This window comes from Pristiophorus japonicus, chromosome 2, assembly GCF_044704955.1.
Source record: "Pristiophorus japonicus isolate sPriJap1 chromosome 2, sPriJap1.hap1, whole genome shotgun sequence".
Taxonomy (NCBI): Eukaryota; Metazoa; Chordata; class Chondrichthyes; family Pristiophoridae; genus Pristiophorus; species Pristiophorus japonicus.
In genome coordinates, this window is record NC_091978.1 from 52,518,968 (window position 1) to 52,539,717 (window position 20,750).

General features: G+C 43.7%; 1 protein-coding gene across 1 annotated transcript in view; it reads left to right on the forward strand.

The window, feature by feature from the left end:
* Positions 1-584: 584 nt before the first annotated feature.
* Positions 585-20,750, forward strand: part of LOC139237939 (uncharacterized) — an 85,484-nt gene continuing 65,318 nt past the window's right edge. Inside the window, exon 1 of the transcript XR_011588548.1 lies at positions 585-632. The gene's annotated coding sequence lies outside the window, so the exon portion shown is untranslated. The remainder of the gene's footprint in view (positions 633-20,750) is intronic.

A 20,750-nucleotide genomic window follows, 5' to 3' on the forward strand; every position in this document is an offset into this window, starting at 1 on the left:
GGATCCAAAAAGGGTGAAGTAATAAAGAATATAAAGAATTTCAAATCTTCAGCAAAACAATTCGATAAAGGGGTGGTTCAAGGGAACTTCAGTTGAGTGTAATGTGAAACACTCCAGTTTAGTCTGTGACATCCACAGCCATGTACTCAAATGGAACAAGCTTGGAGTTTAATGTGCAAGAAGACGATCTTGAGCAGAACTGAATAATCTAGAGGAAGAAAATGCCCAAAATAGAACAGTCGGTAACATAACATCAATAAGTCCACTCTGATCGTGGAGAAATCAAATATTCGACCCACTATGTTTGAAAGAAAGCTGATTTATTTAATATTTATTCCGAATCTTCACCTCCAGTCCAGGTATAGGAGTTATTATCATCAGAAACAACCTATAACTGTCGGAATGAACATGGTTCAGTGCTCAATGCATATCACAGTAAATCCTGTTCTATACACGAGCGTAGCCTTTCAATGGCGGGACATTTACCCAGCAGTCCCCTCGGGAGAGAATGTGCCGCATGCAGACTCCAGGAGCCCAGCGCGCAGGCGCGGCACCCTCCTGGGATTGCAGCATGTAATGGCGGAGGACGAAACGGTCCAGTTGAGTGTAATGTGATCGACTCCAGAAATAAGGTAAAATTCAGTGGGGCGGAGGGGAGTAATGGATCCGCGAGTGGGCTTCATAAACAACTGGTGAACGCCGCAAGCCCGGAATAATAACCTGAAGTTCCCGCGTTTGCAGCACGGGGCTTTCTCCCGGTCACAAGCTCAGGATAACGACTGCCATCTTTGTGCAAGGAGGCGGCAGGCTCCGTGCTCCGCCATCTTGATTCATTGAGCAGTGCGGCCATTTTGACGCAAAAACAGTGATTGGGCGGGGGTTTGGTATCTGTTCCCAACCGGGTCCTAGTGCCCAGGATGCAAAACTAAGCCTCAGTAATTTATTCCCACTCTCCACACCTCGGATTTTTCACCATCTCTCTGAATGGCGGCAGATTAGGAAAAGGGGAGGTGCAACGAGACCTGGGTGTCATGGTACATCAGTCATTGAAAGTTGGCATGCAGGTACAGCAGGCGGTTAAGAAGACAAATGGCATGTTGGCCTTCATAGCGAGAGGATTTGAGTATAGGAGCAGGGAGGTCTTACTGCAGTTGTACAGGGCCTTGTGTTCAGTTTTGGTCTCCTAATCTGAGGAAGGACGTTCTTGCTATTGAGGGAGTGCAGCGAAGGTTTACCAGACTGATTCCTGGGATGGCTGGACTGACATATGAGGAGAGACTGGATCAACTGGGCCTTTATACACTGGAGTTTAGAAGGATAAGAGGGGATCTCATAGAAACATGTAAGATTCTGATGGGACTGGACAGGTTAGATGCGGGAAGAATGTTCCTGATGTTGGGGAAGTCCAGAATCAAGGGACATAGTCTTAGGATAAGGGGTAGGCCATTTAGGACTGAGATGAGGAGAAACTTCTTCACTCTGAGAGTTGTTAACCTGTGGAATTCCCTGCCGCAGAGAGTTGTTGATGCCAGATCATTGGATATATTCAAGAGGGAGTTAGATATGGCCGTTACGGCTAGGGAGATCAAGCGCTATGGAGAGAAAGCAGGAAAGGGCTACTGATGGAATGATTAGCCATGATCTTTATGAATGGCGGTGCAGGCTCGAGGGGCCGAATGGCTGATTCCTGCACCTATTTGCTATGTTTCTATGTTTAAAACCCCTGGTCAATGATGAGCTTACAGTTTGCATCCCACACAATTGCAACAGTAAAGCTCTGGACCTGGGTCCCCTTGTACACTCTCACGGTTGGCATCCCCATGTACAGTCCCAGGATTGGAAATCCTATGTTGTTATTGCACTAGACCCTGCCTCTGTTTATAAGGAAAAAGAAAAGAACGAAAGACTTGCATTTATATAGCGCTATTCATGACCACCGACATTTCAAAGTGCTTTACAGCCAGTTAAGTACTTTTATTGTGTAGTCACTGTTGTAATGTGGGAAACGTGACAGCCAATTTGCACGCAGCAAACTCCCACAAACAGCAATGTGATAATGACCAGATAATCTGTTTTTGTGACGTTGGTTAAGGGATAAGTATTGTCCAGGACACCAGGAATAAACATAAGAACTAGGAGCAGGAGTAGGCCATACGGCCCCTCGAGCCTGCTCCGCCATTCAATACGATCATGGCTGATCCAACCACTCCCTGCCCGCTCCCTCTAACCCCTTATTTCCTTATCGGTTAAGAAACTGTCTATCTTTGTCTTAAATTTATTCAATGTCCCAGCTTCCACAGCTCTCTGAAGCAGCGAATTCCACAGATTTACAACCCTCTGGGAGAAGAAATTCCTCTTCATCTCAGTTTTAAATGGGCGGCCCCTTATTCTAAGATGTTGCTCCTCGTTCTAGTCTCCCCTATCAGTGGAAACATCCTTTCTGCATCCACCTTATCAAGCTCTCCTCATAAACTTATACGTTTCGATAAGATCATCTCTCATTCTTCTGAATTCCAATGAGTAGAGGCCCAACCTACTCAACCTTTCCTCATAAGTCAACTCCCTCATCCCCGGAATCAACCAAGTGAACCTTCTCTGAACTGCCTCCAAAGCAAGTATATCCTTTCTTAAATATGGAGAAACCAAAACTATACACAGTATTCCAGGTGTGGCCTCACCAATACCCTGTATAACTAGTAAGACTTCCCTGCTTTTATACTCCATCACCTTTGCAATAAAGGCCAAGATTTCATTTACTTTCCTGATCACTTGCTGTATCTGCATACTATCATAGAAACATAGAAAATAGGTGCAGAACGAGGCCCTTCGAGCCTGCACCACCATTCAATATGATCATGGCTGATCATGCAACTTCAGTACCCCATTCCTGCTTTCTCTCCATACCCCTTGATCCCTTAAGCCGTAAGGGCCACATTTAACTCCCTTTTGAATACATCTAACGAACTGGTCTCAACAACTTTCTGTGGTAGAGAATTCCACAGGTTCACAATTCTCTGAGTGAAGAAGTTTCTCCTCATCTCGGTCCTAAATGGCTTACCCATTATCCTTAGACTGTGACCCCTGGTTCTGGATTCTTCAATATCGGGAACATTCTTCCTGCACCTAACCTGTCCAATCCCATCAGAATTTTATATGTTACTATGAGATCCCCTCTCATTCTTCTAAACTCCAGTGGAAACAAGCCCAGTTGATCCAGTCTCACCTCATATGTCAGTCCTGCCATCCTGGGAATCAGTCTGGTGAACTTTCGCTGCACTCCCTCAATAGCAAGAATGTCCTTCCTGAGATTAGGAGACCAAAACTGTGCACAATATTCAAGGTGTGGTCTCACCAAGGCCCTATACAACTGCAGTAAGACCTCCCTGCTCCAATACTCAAATCCCCTAGCTATGAAGGCCAACATGCCATTTGCCGCCTTCACCGCCTGCTGTACCTGCATGCCAACTTTCAGTGACTGATGTACCCTGACACTCGGGTCTCGTTGCCTCTCCCCTTTTCCTAAGCTGTCACCATTCAGATAATATTCTGCCTTCCTGATTTTGCCACCAAAGTGGATAACCTCACATTTATCTACATTATACTACATCTCCCATGCATTTGCCCACTCACCTAACCTGTCGAAGTCACCCTGCATCCTCTTAGCATCCTCCTCACAGCTCACACTGCCACTCAGCTTAGTGTCATCTGCAAACTTGGAGATATTACATTCAATTCCTTCGTCCAAATCATTAATGTATATTGTAAATAGCTGGGGTCCCAGCACTGAACCTTGCGGTACCCCACTAGTCACTGCCTGCCATTCTGAAAAGCACCCGTTTATTCCTATTCGTTGCTTCCTGTCTGCCAACCAGTTCTCTATCCATGTCAATACATTACCCCCAATACCATGTGCTTTAATTTTGCACACCAATCTCTTGTGTGGGACCTTGTCAGAAGCCTTTTGGGAGTCCAAATACACCACATCCACTGGTTCTCCCTTGTCCACTCTACTAGTTACATCCTCAAAAAATTCTAGAAGATTTGTCAAGCATGATTTCCCTTTCATAAATCCATGCTGACTTGGACCGATCCTGTCACTGCTTTCCAAATGCGCTGCTATTACATCTTTAATAATTGATTCCAACATTTTCCCCACAACCAGTGTCAGGCTAACCGGTCTATAATTCCCTGTTTTCTCTCCCTCCTTTTTTAAAAAGTGGGGTTGCACTAGCTCCCCTCCAATCCACAGGAACTGATCCAGAGTCTATAGAATGTTGGAAAATGACCACCAATGCATCCACTATTTCTATGGCCACTTCCTTAAGTACTCTGGGATGCAGACTATCAGGCTCTGGGGATTTATCGGCCTTCAATCCTATCAATTTCCCTAACACAATTTCCTGACTAATAAGGACTTCCTTCAGTTCCTCCTTCTCGCTAGACCCTCGGTCCCCTCGTATTTCCGGAAGGTTATTTGTGTCTTCCTTAGTGAAGACAGAACCAAAGTATTTGTTGAATTGGTCTGCCATTTCTTTGTTCCTCATTATAAATTCACCTGATTCTGACTGCAAGGGACCTACATTTGTCATCGCTAATCTTTTTCTCTTCACATATCTATAGAAGCTTTTGCAGTCAGTTTTTATGTTCCTTGCAAGCTTCCTCTCATACACTATTTCCTGCCTCCCAGTTAAACTCTTTGTCCTCCTCTGCTGAATTCTAAATTTCTCCCAGTCCTCAGGTTTGCTGCTTTTTCTGGCCAATTTTCTGCCTCTTCCTTGGTTTTAACACTCCCTAATTTCCCTTGTTCGCCACAGTTGAGCCACCTTCCCCATTTTATTTTTACGCCAGACAGGGATTTACCATTGTTGAAGTTCATTCATGTGATCTTTAAATGTCTGCCATTGCCTATCCACCGACAACCCTTTAAGTATCATTTGCCAGTCTATCCTAGCCACTTCACGTCCCATACCATCAAAGTTACCTTTCTTTAAATTCAGGACTCTAGTCTCTGAGGTAACTGTGTCACTCTCTATCTTAATGAATAATTCTACCATATTATGGTCACTCTTCCCCAAGGGGCCTCGCACAAGATTGCTAATTAATCCTCTCTCATTACACAACACCCAGTCTAGGATGGCCAGCTCTCTAGTTGGTTCCTTGACATATTGGTCTCGAAAACCATCCCTTATACAGTCCAGGAAATCCTCCTCCACTGTATTGCTACCAGTTTGTTTAGCCCAATCTATACATAGATTAAAGTCACTCATGATAACTGTTGTACCTTTATTGCACGCATCCCTAATTTCCTGTTTGGTGCCATCCCCAACCTCACTACTACTGTTTGGTGGTCTGTACACAACTCCCAGTAGAGTTTTCTGCCCTTTGTTGATGCGCAACTCTACCCATACAGATTCTACATCATCCAAGCTAATGTCCTTCCTTACTATTGCGTTAATCTCCTCTTTAACCAGTAACGCTACTCCACCTCCTTTTCCTTTCTGTCCATCCTTCCTGAATATTGAATACCCCTGGATGTTGAGTTCCCAGCCTTGGTCATCCTGGAGCCATGGTCTCCATAATCCCAAATACATCATATCCATTAACAGCTATCTGTGCAGTTAATTCATCCACCTTATTACGAATGCTCCTCACATTGAGACACAGAGTCTTCAGGCTTGTTTTTTTTAGCACTCTTTTGTGTTTCATGCACAAGTACCCCCAGGTCCTGCTGTACTGCAGCACTTTGCAATTTTTCTCCATTTAAATAATAACTTGTTCTTTGGTTTTTTTTCTGCCAAAGTGCATGACCTCACACTTTCCAACATGATAATCCATCTGCCAAATTCTTGCCCACTTACTTAGCCTGGCTATGTCCTTGTGCAGATTTTTTTGTGTCTTCCTCACACACTGCTTTTCCTCCCATCTTTGTATCGTCAGCAAACTTGGCTACGTTACACTCGGTCCCTTCATCCAAGTCGTTAATATAGATTGTAAATAGTTGGGGTCCCAGCACTGATCCCTGCGGCACCCCACTAGTTACTGATTGCCAACCCGAGAATGAACCATTTATTCTGACTCTCTGTTTTCTGTTAGTTAGCCAATCCTCTGCATGCGAATATATTACCCCCAACCCCATGAACTTTTATCTTGAGCAATAACCTTTTATGTGTCACCTTGTCAAATGCCTTCTGGTAGTCCAAATACACCACATCCGCTGGTTCCCCTTTATCTACCCTGTTCATTACATTCTCAAAGAATTCCAACAAATTTGTCAAGCATGACTTCCCCTTCATAAATCCATGCTGACGCTGCCTGACCGAATTATGCTTTTCCAAATTTCCTGCTACTGCTTCTTTAATAATGGCTCCAACATTTTCCCAACCACCGATGTTAGACTAACTGGTCTATAGTTTCCTGCCTTTTGTCTGCCTTCTTTTTTAAATAGGGGCATTACATTTGCAGTTTTCCAATCTACTGGGACATCCGCAGAATCCAGGGAATTTTGGTAAATTATAACTAATGCATCCACTATCCCTGCCGCTACTTCTCTTAAGACCCTAGGATGCAAGCCATCAGGTCCAGGGGATTTATCTGCTTTTAGTCCCATTATCTTACTGAGTACCACCTCCTTAGTGATTGTGATTGTGTTAAGTTTCCCCCCCATAGCCCCTTGACTATCCACTGTTGGGACATTGTTAGTGTCCTCTACCATAAAAACTGATACAAAATATTTGTTCAGAGTTTCTGCCAGTTCCATGTTCCCCATTACTAATTCCCCTGGCTTGTCCTCTAAGGGACCAACATTTACTTTAGCCACTCTTTTCCTTTTTATATACCTAGAGAAACTCTTGCTATCTGATTTTATATTTTGTGCTAGTTTACTTTCATAGTCTATCTTCCCTCTGTTAATCATTTTTTTAGACATTCTCCCCTGCTCATCTTTGAAATAGTGCCATGGGATCCTTTACATCCACCTGAGAGGGCTGGTGGGGCCTCGGTTTATCGTCTCATCCGAAAGACTGCACCTCCGACAGTGCAGCACTTCCTCAGCACTGCACTGGAGTGTCAGCCTAGATTTTTGTTGTCAAGTTCTTGGAATGGGACTTGAACCCACAACCTTCTGACTCAGAGGCGAGTGTGTTATCCACTGAGCCACAGCTGACACAGAAATAGGAATGGGAATAGGCCATTTGGCCCTTCAAGCCTGCTCCGTCATTCAATTAGATCATAGCTGATCGTCTACCTCAACTCCACTTGCCTGCAATGTCCCCATATCCATGGATTCCCTTAATATCCAAAAATCTATTGATCTCAGTCTTGAATATACTCAATGCTTGAGCTTCCACAGCCCTCTGGGGTAGAGAATTCCAGTCCTCTGAGTGAAGAAATTTCTCCTCATCTCGGTCCTAAATGGCCTACACCTTATTCTGAGACCATAACCCCCGTCTACACTCACCAGCCAGGGGAAACATCCTCCCTGCAACTACCCTGCCAAGCCTTGTAAGAATTTTGTATGTTTCAATGAGATCGCCTCATTCTTCTACACTCTGGAGAGAATAGGCCTGGTCTACTCAATCTGTCCTCATAGGACTATCCCCCAATTCCAGGAATTAGTCTGGTGAACCTTTGTTGCACTCCCTCTATGCCAATTATATCCTTCCTTAGATCAGGAGACCAAAACTGTACACAATACTCCAGTTATGGTCGCACCAGGGCCCTATATAATTGAAGTAAGACGTCTTTACTCATATTCAAATCCTCTTGTAATAAATGGCAACATACCATTTGCTCTCTTATTTTCATGCTGTACCTGTATGTTAACATTCAGGGATTTGTGTACAAGGATAGCCAGGTCCCTCTGAACACTAATATTTTCCAATCTCTCACCATTTAAAAAATACTCTGCTTTTCTGTTTTCCTCCCAAAATGGATAACTTCACATTTCTCCACATTATATTCCATTTGCCATTTTCTTGCCCACTCGCTTAGCCTGTCTATATCCCCTTGAAGCCTCTTTGCCTCCTCCTTACAAGTTACATTCCCACCTAGCTTCGTATCATCAGCAAACTTGGATACATTACATCTGGTCTCTTCATCCAAATCATTGATATATATTGTGAATAGCTGGGGCCCAAACACCGATCCTTGCAGTACTCCACTAGTTGCAGCCTGCCAACCTGAAAATGTACCGTTTATTCTTACTTTCTGTTTTCTGTCTGTTAACCAATTCTCAATCTATGCTGGTGTATTACCCCCAATCCCATGAGCCTTAACAACCTCTTGTATGGCACCTTATCGAAATCCTTCTGAAAATCAAAATACACCACATCTACTGGTTCCCCCTTATCCAATCTGCTAGTTTTGTTAAACATGATTTCCCTTTCATAAATACAAAAGCAAAATGCTAGAATCTGAAATAAAAACAGAAAATGCTGGAAATCACAGCAGGTCGGGCAGCAGCTGTGGAGAGAAAAGCAGAGTTAACGTTTTGGGTCGATGACCCTTCGTCAGAACTGGTGAGTGTTTGAAAAGAACACATTCTTAAGATGCACTAAAAGGGGGAGGGGAAGAAATAACACAAGGGAAGGTCTGTGATAGGGTGGAAGGCAGGAGAGATTAGAGAGACAAAATGGATGATGGGCCAAATTGAAATGGTAATGCCAGCAGCTGGAAAAATATGAGTCAAGATAGGGTGTGATAGGTCCTGACAGTTTCCGACAACAATGCGTCATGGACCCAACCAGGGAACAGGCTATTTTAGATTTTGTATTGTGTAATGAGACAGGGTTAATTAGCAATCCCATAGTAAAGGATCTTCTGGGGCAGATCATAACACGATAACATTTCACATTACGTTTGAGAGTGATTTGCCCAAGTCCGAAACTAGTGTCTTAAAGTTAAATAAAGCCAATTACATAGGTATGAAGGGTGAGTTGGCTACGGTAGATTGGAAAAATAGATTAAAAAGGTATGGTAGATAAGCAGTGGCTAGCATTTAAAGAAATATTTAATAATTCTCAACAAAAATACATTCCATTGAGTCACAAAAACTACACAGGAAAAGTGATCCATCTGTGGCTAACTAAAGAAATTAAGGATAGCATTAGATTGAAAGCAGCTTATAATGTTGCGAAGAATAGTTATAAGCCTGAGGATTGGGAAAATTTCAGAAACCAGCAAAGGATGACCAAAAAATTGATAAAAAGGGAAAAAATAGACTATGGGAAAAAACCAGCAAGAAATATGAAAACAGATTGTAAGAGCTTCCACAAGTATGTAAAAAGGAAGAGAGTACTGGCTGAGGTAGGAGAAATTATGGGGAATAAGGAAATGGCAGAAACGCTAAACACATATTTTATATCAGTCTTCACAATAGAAGATGCAAAAAGCATACCTAAAATGGTGGGGAACCAAGGATCTAATGAGGGTGAGGAACTTAATGAAATTCATATAAGTATTCATATAAGTCCACAAAGTACTAGAGAAACTAATGGGACTAAAAGCCGACAAATCCTCTGGATTTGATGGCCTATATCCTAGAGTTCTAAAAGAGGTGCCTGCAGAGATAGTAGATGCATTGGTTTTGATCTTTCAAAATTCCCTAGATTCTCGAACGGTCCCAGTGGATTGGAAGGTAGCAAATATAACACCGCAATTCAAGAAAGGAGGGAGAGAGAAAACAGGGAACTGCAGGCCAATTAGCCTGACATCAGTCGTCGGGAAAATGTTGGAATCCATTAAGGAGGTGGTATCAGGAACCTTAGAAAATCATAACATGATTAGGCAGAGTCAACATGGTTTTACATAGAAACATAGAAAATAGGTGCAGGAGTAGTCCATTCGGCCATTCGAGCCTGCACCGCCACTCAATATGATCATGGCTGATCATGCAACTTCAGTACCTCATTCCTGCTTTCTCTCCATACCCCTTGATCCCTTTAGCCGTAAGGGCCACATCTAACTCCCCTTTGAATATATCTGACGAACTGGCCTCAACAACTTTCTGTGGAAGAGAATTCCACAGGTTCACAACTCTCTGAGTGAAGAAGTTTCTCCTCATCTCGGTCCTAAATGGCTTACCCCTTACCTTAGACTGTGACCCCTGGTTCTGGACTTCCCCAACATCAGGAACATTCTTCCTGCATCTAATCTTTCCAATCCCGTCAGAATTTTCTAAGTTTCTATGAGATCCCCTCTCATTCTTCTAAATTCCATTGAATATAAGCCGAGTCGATCCAGTCTTTCTTCATATGTCAGTCCTGTCATCCCGGGAATCAGTCTGCACTCCCTCAATAGCAAGAATGTCCTTCCTCAGATTAGGAGACCAAAACTGTACACAACATTCAAGGATACACTTGCCTTGGAGGCGGTGCAACGGAGGTTCACTAGATTGATTCCTGGGATGAGAGGGCTGTCTTATGATGAGGGATTGTGTAGAATGGGCCTATCTCTCTGGACTTCATAAGACTGAGAGGTGATCTTATTGAAACGTACAAGATTCTGAAGGGGATTGACAGGGTAGATGTTGAGAGGTTGTTTCCCCTGGCTGGAGTGTTTAGAACTAGGGGGCACAGTCTCAGGGTAAGGGGTAGGCCATTTAAGACAGAGATAAGGAGGAATTCTTCACTCAGACGGTTGTGAATCTTTGGAGTTTTCTGCCCCAGAGGGCTGTGGCTGCTGAGTCTCTGAATATACTCAAGGCTGAGATAGATAGATTTTTGGGATCTAGAGGAATCAAGGGCTATGGAGATTGGGCGGGAAAGTGGAGTTGAGGTCGATGATCAGCCATGATCTTATTGAATGGCAGAGCAGGCTTGAGGGGCCGTATGGCCTACTCCTGCTCCTATTTCTTATGTTCTTCGACCTTTCTCTATTTATATTACACTAGACCCTGTCTCGGTTATTATTGCACTAGACCCTGTCTCTTTATATTACATGAGAACCACTGTTTTTCTTGAAGTATATGAATGAGTTGGATTTGGGTGTACAGGGCCCAATTTCAAAATCTCTAGATGTCACAAAACTTGGAAGTATAGTGAACAGTGAGGAAGGTAATGATAGACTTCAGGAGGACATAGACATAGGAGCAGACTCGAGGGGCCGTATGGCCTACTCCTGTTGCTATTTCTTATTTCTTATAGACAGGCTGGTGGAACTTAACGCAGAAAAGTGCAAAGTGATACATTTTGGCCGAAAGAATGAGGAGAAGAAATATAAACTGAAGGGTACAATCCTAAAGGGGGTGCAGGAACAGAGCGACCCTGGGGGTATATGTGCACAAATCATTGAAGGTGGCAGGGCAGGCTGAGAAAGCAGTTAAAACTTCTTATGGGGCCCTGGTCTTCATGAATAAGGGTATAGATTACAAAAGGGTGGATATTATGATGAACCTTTATAAAACACTGATTTGGCCTCAACTGGAGTATTGTGTCAAATTCTGGGCACCACATTCTCGGAAGGATGTAGATAAGATTGATGGGAATTATTCCAGGAATGAGGGACTTCAGTTACGTTGATGGACTGGAGAATCTGGGGTTGTTCTCCTTAGAGCAGAGAATATTGAGGAGATTTGATAGAGGTGTTCAAAACCATGAGGGGTCTGTACAGAGTAGAGAGAAACTGTTCCCATTGGCAGAAGGGTCAAGAACCAGAGGACACAGATTTAAGGTGATTGAAAAAGAATCAAAGGCAACATGAGAAGAAGTTTTTTACGCAACGAGTGTTTAGGATCAGGAATGCACTGCCTGAACGGGTGGTGGAGGCAGACTCAATCATTGCTTTCAAAAGGGAGTTGAATAAGTACCCGAGAGAAAAACATTTGCAGGGCTACGGGGAAAGGGTGGGGGAGTGGGAATAGTTGAAGGGCTCTTGCAGATAGCCGGCACAGGCTCGATAGGCTGAATGGCCTCCTTCTGTGCTGTAACCATGTTATGATTCTAGACCAATCATCTGTCCCTGTCTCTCTTGATTTTACACTAGGCCCTGTCTCTGTTGATATTCCAGTAGGCCCGGTCTCTGTTGATATTACACTCGGCCCTGTCTCTGTTGATATTCCAGTAGGCCCGGTCTCTGTTGATATTACACTCTGCCCGGTCTCTGTTGATATTACACTCTGCCCGGTCTCTGTTGATATTACACTCGGCCCGGTCTCTGTTGATATTACACTCGGCCCGGTCTCTTTTGATATTACACTCGGCCCGGTCTCTTTTGATATTACACTCGGCCCGGTCTCTGTTGATATTACACTAGGCCCGGTCTCTCTTGATATTACACTCTGCCCGGTCTCTGTTGATATTACACTCGGCCCGGTCTCTGTTGATATTACACTCGGCCCGGTCTCTGTTGATATTACACTCGGCCCGGTCTCTGTTGATATTACACTCGGCCCGGTCTCTTTTGATATTACACTCGGCCCGGTCTCTTTTGATATTACACTCGGCCCGGTCTCTGTTGATATTACACTCGGCCCGGTCTCTGTTGATATTACACTCGGCCCGGTCTCTTTTGATATTACACTCGGCCCGGTCTCTGTTGATATTACACTCGGCCCGGTCTCTGTTGATATTACACTCGGCCCTGTCTCTGTTGATATTCCAGTAGGCACGGTCTCTGTTGATATTACACTCGGCTCGGTCTCTGTTGATATTACACTCGGCCCGGTCTCTGTTGATATTGCACTCGGCCCTGTCTCTGTTGATATTCCAGTAGGCACGGTCTCTGTTGATATTACACTCGGCCCGGTCTCTGTTGATATTACACTCGGCCCGCTCTCTGTTGATATTACACTAGGCTTGGTCTCTGTTGATATTACATTAGGCCCGGTCTCAGTTATTACTGCACTTGACCATGTCTCTGCTTACATTACACGAGACCCTGCCTCGGTTTATATTACATTAGACCATTTCTCTTTTTATATTAGACTGGGCCCTGTCTCTGTTTATATTACATTGAAACTTGTAAGAATATAAGAAATAGGAGCTCCGCCATTCATCGCTGGTCATCAACCTCAACTGAGTATAGGAGCAGGGAGGTCTTACTGGTCTCCGAATCTGAGGAAGGGCATTCTTGCTATTGAGGGAGTGCAGTGAAGGTTCACCAAACTGATTCCTGGGATGGCAGGACTGACATGAGGAGAGACTGGATCGACGGCCTGTATTCACTGGAGTTTAGAAGGATGAGAGGGGATCGCATAGAAACATATAAAATTCTGACGAGATTGGACAGGTTAGATGCAGGAAGAATGTTCCCGATGTGGAAGTCCAGAACCAGGGGACACGGTCTGAGGATAAGGGGTAAGCAATTTAGGACTGAGATGAGGAGAAACTTCTTCACTCAGAGAGTTGTTAACCTGTGGAATTCTCTACCGCAGTGAGTTGTTGATGCCAGTTCATTGGATATACTCAAGAGGGAGTTAGATATGGCCCTTACAGCTAAAGGGATCAAGGGGTATGGAGAGAAAGCAGGAAAGGGGTACTGAGGTGAATGATCAGTCATGATCTTATTGAATGGTGGTGCAGGCTCGAAGGGCCGAATGGCCTACTCCTGCATCTATTTTCTATGTTTCTAACTCCACTTTCCTGCCCAATCTCCATAGCCCTTGATTCCCCTAGAGTCCAAAAATCTATCTATCTCAGCCTTGAATATACTCAGAGATTTAGCATCCACAGCCCTCTTGGACAGAGAATTCAAAAGATTTGCAACCATCTGAGGTGAAGAAATTCCTCCTTATCTCTGTCTTAAATGGCCTACCCCTTATCTGTGCCTGAGAATAGTTCTAGACACTCCAGCCAGGAAAAACAATCTCTCAGAATCTCGTTTGTTTCAATGAGATCACCTCTCATTCTTATAAAGTCCAGAGAGTATAGGCCCATTCTACACAATCTCTCATCATAAGACAGCCTTCTCATCCTAGGAATCAATCTAGTGAACCTTTGTTGCACCGCCTCCAAGGAAAGTATATCCTTACTTAGATAAGGAGGCCAAAACTGTGCACAGTGCTCCTGATGTGGTCTCATCAAGGCCCTGTGCAATTGCAGCAAGACTTCCTTACTCCTATACTCCACCCCACTCCCCCACCCGGCTTGTAATAAAGGACAACATGCCATTTGCCTTCCTTATTGCTTGCTGTACCTGCATGCTAGCTTTCTGTGTTTCTTGCATGAGGACACCCAAATCTCTCTCAACACCAACATTTAAAAGATTCTCACCATTTAAAAGATATTCTGTTTTTCTATTCTTCCTACCAAAGTGAATAATCTCACATTTCACTACATTATACACCATCTGCCACCTTGTAGCCCACTCACATTTTCTATCTATTTCTCTTTGTTCTCACAGCTTACTGTCTCACCTAGCTTTGTATCGTCAGTAAATATTACACCGGGTCCCGTCATCTAGGTTATTAATATAGATTGTAAAAAGCTGAGGCCCCAGCACTGATCCATGCGGCACCCCACTAGTTACAGCCTGCCAACCTACAAAGGACCCGTTTATCCCTACTCTCTGTTTTCTGTCTGTTAACCAATCCTCTATCCATGCTAATATATTATCTCCAATCCTCATCTTGTGTAATAGCCTTTTATGTGGCACCTTATCGAATGCCTTTTGGAAATCCAAATATACTACATCCACTGGTTCCCCTTTATCTGCTCTGCTAGTTACATCCTCAAAAAACTCAAATAAATTTGTCAAACATGATTTCCCTTTCATAAAACCATGTTAACTCTGCCTAATTATGTTATGATTTTCTAAGTGCCCTGATACCACTTCCTCAACAATGGATTCCAGTATTTTCCAGACAACTGCTGTCAGGCTAACTGGCCTGTAGTTCCCTGTTTTCTCTCTCCCTTCTTTTTTGAATAGAGGTGTTACATTTGCTACCTTCCAATCCTCTGGGACTATTCTAGAATCTAAGGAATTTTGGAAAATCATAACCAATGCATCCACTATCTCTGCAGCCACCTCTTTTAGCACCCTAGGATGTAGGCCATCAGGTCCAGGGGATTTGTCGGTTTTTAGTCCCATTAGTTTCTCTAGTACTTTTTCTCTACTTATATCAATTACATTAATAGCAGGCTCGAGGGGCTGTATGGTCTATTCCTGCTCCTATTTCTTAGCCGGGAAATTGTGTTGGGGAAATTGATGGGATTGAAGGCCGATAAATCCCCAGGGCCTGATGGACTGCATCCCAGAGTACTTAAGGAGGTGGCCTTGGAAATAGTGGATGCGTTGACAGTCATTTTCCAACATTCCATTGACTCTGGATCAGTTCCTATGGAGTGGAGGGTAGCCAATGTAACCCCACTTTTTAAAAAAGGAGGGAGAGAGAAAACAGGGAATTATAGACCGGTCAGCCTGACATCGGTAGTGGGTAAAATGATGGAATCAATTATTAAGGATGTCATAGCAGTGCATTTGGAAAGAGGTGACATGATAGGTCCAAGTCAGCATGGATTTGTGAAAGGGAAATCATGCTTGACAAATCTTCTGGAATTTTTTGAGGATGTTTCCAGTAGAGTGGATAAGGGAGAACCAGTTGATGTGGTATATTTGGACTTTCAGAAGGCGTTCGACAAGGTCCCACACAAGAGATTGATGTGCAAAGTTAGAGCACATGGGATTGGGGGTAGTGTACTGACATGGATTGAGAACTGGTTGTCAGACAGGAAGCAAAGAGTAGGAGTAAATGGGTACTTTTCAGAATGGCAGGCAGTGACTAGTGGGGTACCGCAAGGTTCTGTGCTGGGGCCCCAGCTGTTTACACTGTACATTAATGATTTAGATGAGGGGATTAAATGTAGTATCTCCAAATTTGCGGATGACACTAAGTTGGGTGGCAGTGTGAGCTGCGAGGAGGATGCTGTGAGGCTGCAGAGCGACTTGGATAGGTTAGGTGAGTGGGCAAATGCATGGCAGATGAAGTATAATGTGGATAAATGTGAGGTTATCCACTTTGGTGGTAAAAACAGAGAGACAGACTATTATCTGAATGGTGACAGATTAGGAAAAGGGGAGGTGCAAAGAGACCTGGGTGTCATGGTACATCAGTCATTGAAGGTTGGCATGCAGGTGCAGCAGGCGGTTAAGAAAGCAAATGGCATGTTGGCCTTCATAGCAAGGGGATTTGAGTACAGGGGCAGGGAGGTGTTGCTACAGTTGTACAGGGCATTGGTGAGGCCACACCTGGAGTATTGTGTACAGTTTTGGTCTCCTAACCTGAGGAAGGACATTCTTGCTATTGAGGGAGTGCAGCGAAGGTTCACCAGACTGATTCCCGGGATGGCGGGACTGACCTATCAAGAAAGACTGGATCAACTGGGCTTGTATTCACTGGAGTTCAGAAGAATGAGAGGGGACCTCATAGAAACATATAAAATTCTGACGGGGTTAGACAGGTTAGATGCAGGAAGAATGTTCCCAATGTTGGGGAAGTCCAGAACCAGGGGTCACAGTCTAAGGATAAGGGGTAAGCCATTTAGGACCGAGATGCGGAGGAACTTCTTCACCCAGAGAGTGGTGAACCTGTGGAATTCTCTACCACAGAAAGTTGTTGAGGCCAATTCACTAAATATATTCAAAAAGGAGTTAGATGAGGTCCTTACTGCTAGGGGGATCAAGGGGTATGGCGAGAAAGCAGGAATGGGGTACTGAAGTTGAATGTTCAGCCATGAACTCATTGAATGGCGGTGCAGGCTAGAAGGGCCGAATGGCCTACTCCTGCACCTATTTTCTATGTTTCTATGTTTCTATGTCTCTATGTTATTACGTTCCTCACTCTTATTAGACCCTAGGTCCTCCACCATTTTAGGTATGGTTTGTACGTCTTCTACTGATACAAAATAATTGTTTCATGTTTCTGCCATTTGCTTATTCCCCATAATAATTTCTCCTGTCTCAGCTTCTCAGAGATTAACGTTTAGTTTTTCTACTCTACTTTTGCATACTTGTAGAAGCTCTTGCAATCTGTTTTTATATTTCTGGATAGTTTCCTCTCATTCAAATTTTTTCCTTTTTATCAATTTTTATCACTTTTTTTGGTCATCCTTTGTTGGTTTCTGAAACTCCCAATCCCCAGGCTTACTACTATTCTTTGCAATATTATAAGCTTCTTTCAATCCAATGCTATCCTTAACTTCTTTAGTTAGCCACAGATGGATCACATTTCCCATGGAGTTTTTGTTTATCAGTGGAATGTATTTTTGTTGCGAATTATGAAATATTTCTTTAAATGTTAGCCGCTGCTTATCTGCTGCCATACCTTTTAATCTATTTTTCCAATCTACCTAAGCCAACTCACCCTTCAAACCTATATAATTGGCTTTATTTAAGTTTAAGACTCTAGTTTCGGATTTAGGCAAATCACTTTCAAATGTAAGGGGCATACAGGGTAGGATAAAGAAATCAAGACAACCTTATGACAGATACTGAGCGCTCAATACTGCAGAACTCCTAGAGGAGTATAGAAAGTGCAGGGGTGAAATTAAAAAGGAAATTAGGAAAGCAAAGAGAGGGCATGAAAAAATATTGGCAAGTAAAATCAAGGCAAACCCAAAGATATTTTATAAATACATTAAGAGCAAGAGGATAACTAAAGACAGAGTAGTGCCTATTAGGGACCTTAAAGCAAATGTGTGTGGAGGCGGAAGATGTGGGTATGGTTCGTAATGAATACTTTGTGTCTGTTGTCACAATAGAGAGGGACGATGCAGACATTGCAATCAGGAACGATGAGTGTAAAATATTAGATGAAGTAAACATAGTGAGAGGAAGTATTAAGCATCTTTGAAAGTGGATAAATCTCCAGGTCCAGATGAAATGAATCCCAGACTGTTAAGAGAAGCAAGAGAGGAAATAGCAGAGGCTCTGGCCATCATTTTCTAATACTCTCTGGCTACAGGTGTGGTGCTGGAGGACACATGGACTGCTAACGTTGTACTGTTGTTTTAAAAAGGGAGAAAGAATTATTGGAAAAAATTCTGAAGGATAGGATAAATCTTCATTTAGAAAGTCACGGATCAATCAAGGACAGTCAGCATGGATTTGTTAAGGGAAAGTTGTGTCTTACTAACCTGATTACATTTTTTGAGGAGATAACAAGGAGGGTCGATGAGAATAGTGCATTTGATGTAGTCAATATAGATTTTAGCAAGGCTTTTGATAAGGTCCCACAAAGCAGCCGGTCGCAAAAGTAAAAGCCCATTGGATCCAAGGCAAGTTAGATCTAAAATTGGCTAAGAGGCAGCATAATAGTCGATTGGTGTTTTTGTGACTGGAAGGATGTTTCCAGTAGGGTTCCGCAGGGCTCAGTACTAGGTCCCTTGCTTTTTGTGGTATATATCAATGATTTGGACTTGAATGTAGGGGGTACGATTAAGAAGTTTGCAGATGACACAAAAATTGGCCGTGTGGTTGATAATGAAGAAGAAAGTTGTAGACTGCAGGAAGATATCACTGGTCAAGTGGGCAGAACAGTTGCAAATGGAATTCAATCCGCAGAAATGTGAGGTAATGCATTTTGTGAGGGCTAACAAGGAAAGGGAATATACAATAAATGGTAGGATACTGAGAAGTGCAGAGGAACTGAGGATCCTTGGAGTGCATGTCCACAGATCCCTGAAGTTAGAAGGATAGGTAGATAAGGTGGTTAAGAAGGTATATGGGATAGTTGTCTTTATTAGCCGAGGCATAGAATATAAGCAGGGAGGTTATGCTTGAACTATATAAAACACTAGTTAGGCCACAGTCAGAGTACTGCGTGCAGTTCTCTGGTCACCATGTTACAGGAAAGATGTGATTGCACTAGAGAGGGTACAGAGGAGATTTATGAGGATGTTGCCTGGACTGGAGAATTTTAGCCTGAGGAAAGATTGGATAGGTTGAGGTTATTTTCTTTGGCTCAGAGATGTGGACCATATACAATAGACACCTCAAATCGCTGGAGAAATACCACCAACGATGTCTCCGCAAGATCCTCAAATCCCCTGGGAGGACAGACGTACCAACGTTAGCGTCCTCGACCAGGTCAACATCCCCAGCATCGAAGCACTGACCACACTCGACCAGCTCCGTTGGGCGGGCCACATTGTTTGCATGCCTGACACAAGACTCCCAAAGCAAGCACTCTACTTGGAACTCCTACACCGCAAGCGAGCCCAAGTTGGGCAGAGGAAACATTTCAAGAAAACCTCAAAGCCTCCTTTATAAAATGCAACATCCCCACCGACACCTGGGAGTCCCTGGCCGAAGACCGCCCTAAGTGGAGGAAGTGCATCCGTGAGGGCGCTGAGCACCTTGAATCTCGTCGCCGAGAGCAGGCAGCAGAAGGAGCGTGCAGCAAACCATTCCCACCCACCCTTTCCTTCAACGACTGTCTGTCCCACCTGTGACAGAGACTGTAATTCCCGTATTGGACTGTTCAGTCATCTAAGAACTCACTTTTAGAGTGGAAGCAAGTCTTCCTTGATTTCGAGGGACTGCCTATTATGAAGATTATGTTTTCGTTGGAATGGAGGAGGCTGAAGGGAGACCTAGTTGAGGTGTATAAAATTATGAAGGGCCTAGATAGAGTGGATTGGAAGGACCTATTTTCCTTAGCAGAGGGGTCAATACCTAGGAGGCATAAATTTAAAGTAATTAGTAGAAGGTCCAGATGGGATTTGAGGAGACATTTTTTCACAGTGTGTGGTGGGGGTCTGGAACTCACGGTCTCAAAGGATGGTGGAAGCAGAAAGCCTCATAGCATTTAAAACGTACTTGGATATGTACTTGGATATGCAGTTGAAGTGGCGTAACCGACAAGGCTACGGACCAGGAGCTGGAAAGTTGGAATAGGCTGGCACGGACACGGTGGGCCGAATGGCCTCTTTCTGTGCTATGAATTTCTATGATTCTATGCTCTAATTACTTTTGTAAATTATGAGGACAGGTTGCACAGACTAGGCATGTATTCTCTTGCATATAGAAGATTCAACGGTGATCTAATTGAGGTGTTTACGATGATTAAAGGAGTTGATAGGGTAAACTATTTCCTCTGGTGAGCAAGTCCACAACAAGGGGACAGAATGTTAAAATTAGAGCTAGGCCGTTCAGGGATGTCGGGAAGCACTTCCTCACTCAAATGCTGAGAGGCCATTTAGGACTGAGATGAGGAGAGATTTCTTCACTCAGAGGATTGTGAATCTTTGGAATTCTCTACTCCAGAGGACTACGGATGCTCAGTCGTTGAGTATAGTCAGGGCTGAGATAGATAACTGTTTGGACACTAAAGGAATCAAGGGATACGGGGATAGTGTGGAAAAGTGGATCTGAAGTGCAAGATCAGCCTTGATCTTATTGAATGGCGGAGCAGGCTCGCCGGGCCGTATGGCCTACTCCTATTTCTTATGTTCTTACAGGGTAGTGGAAATCTGGAACTCTGATCCCCATAAAATTGAGGCAGGAGGCCACTTGAATATTCCAAAACTGAGATTGATAGATTCTTCTTGGGCAAGGATATTAGGACTGATGGAACCAAGGCAGGTTGACGGAGCTAAGCTACTGATCGATCAGCCACGATCTAATTGAATGGCGGGACAGACGCAAGGGGCCGAATGGTGTATTCCTGTTCCTATGTTCCTACTTACAGTGATGACTTTTGTGAACAGCTTTTACAAGGGATTAGAAGGGGAGGGATTAAACTTGGCCCCTCCTGTTCTTTTGACTCATTCGCACTGGGTGGTGCCTTTACCCACTGAGCCATTGGGAGGAGGGTC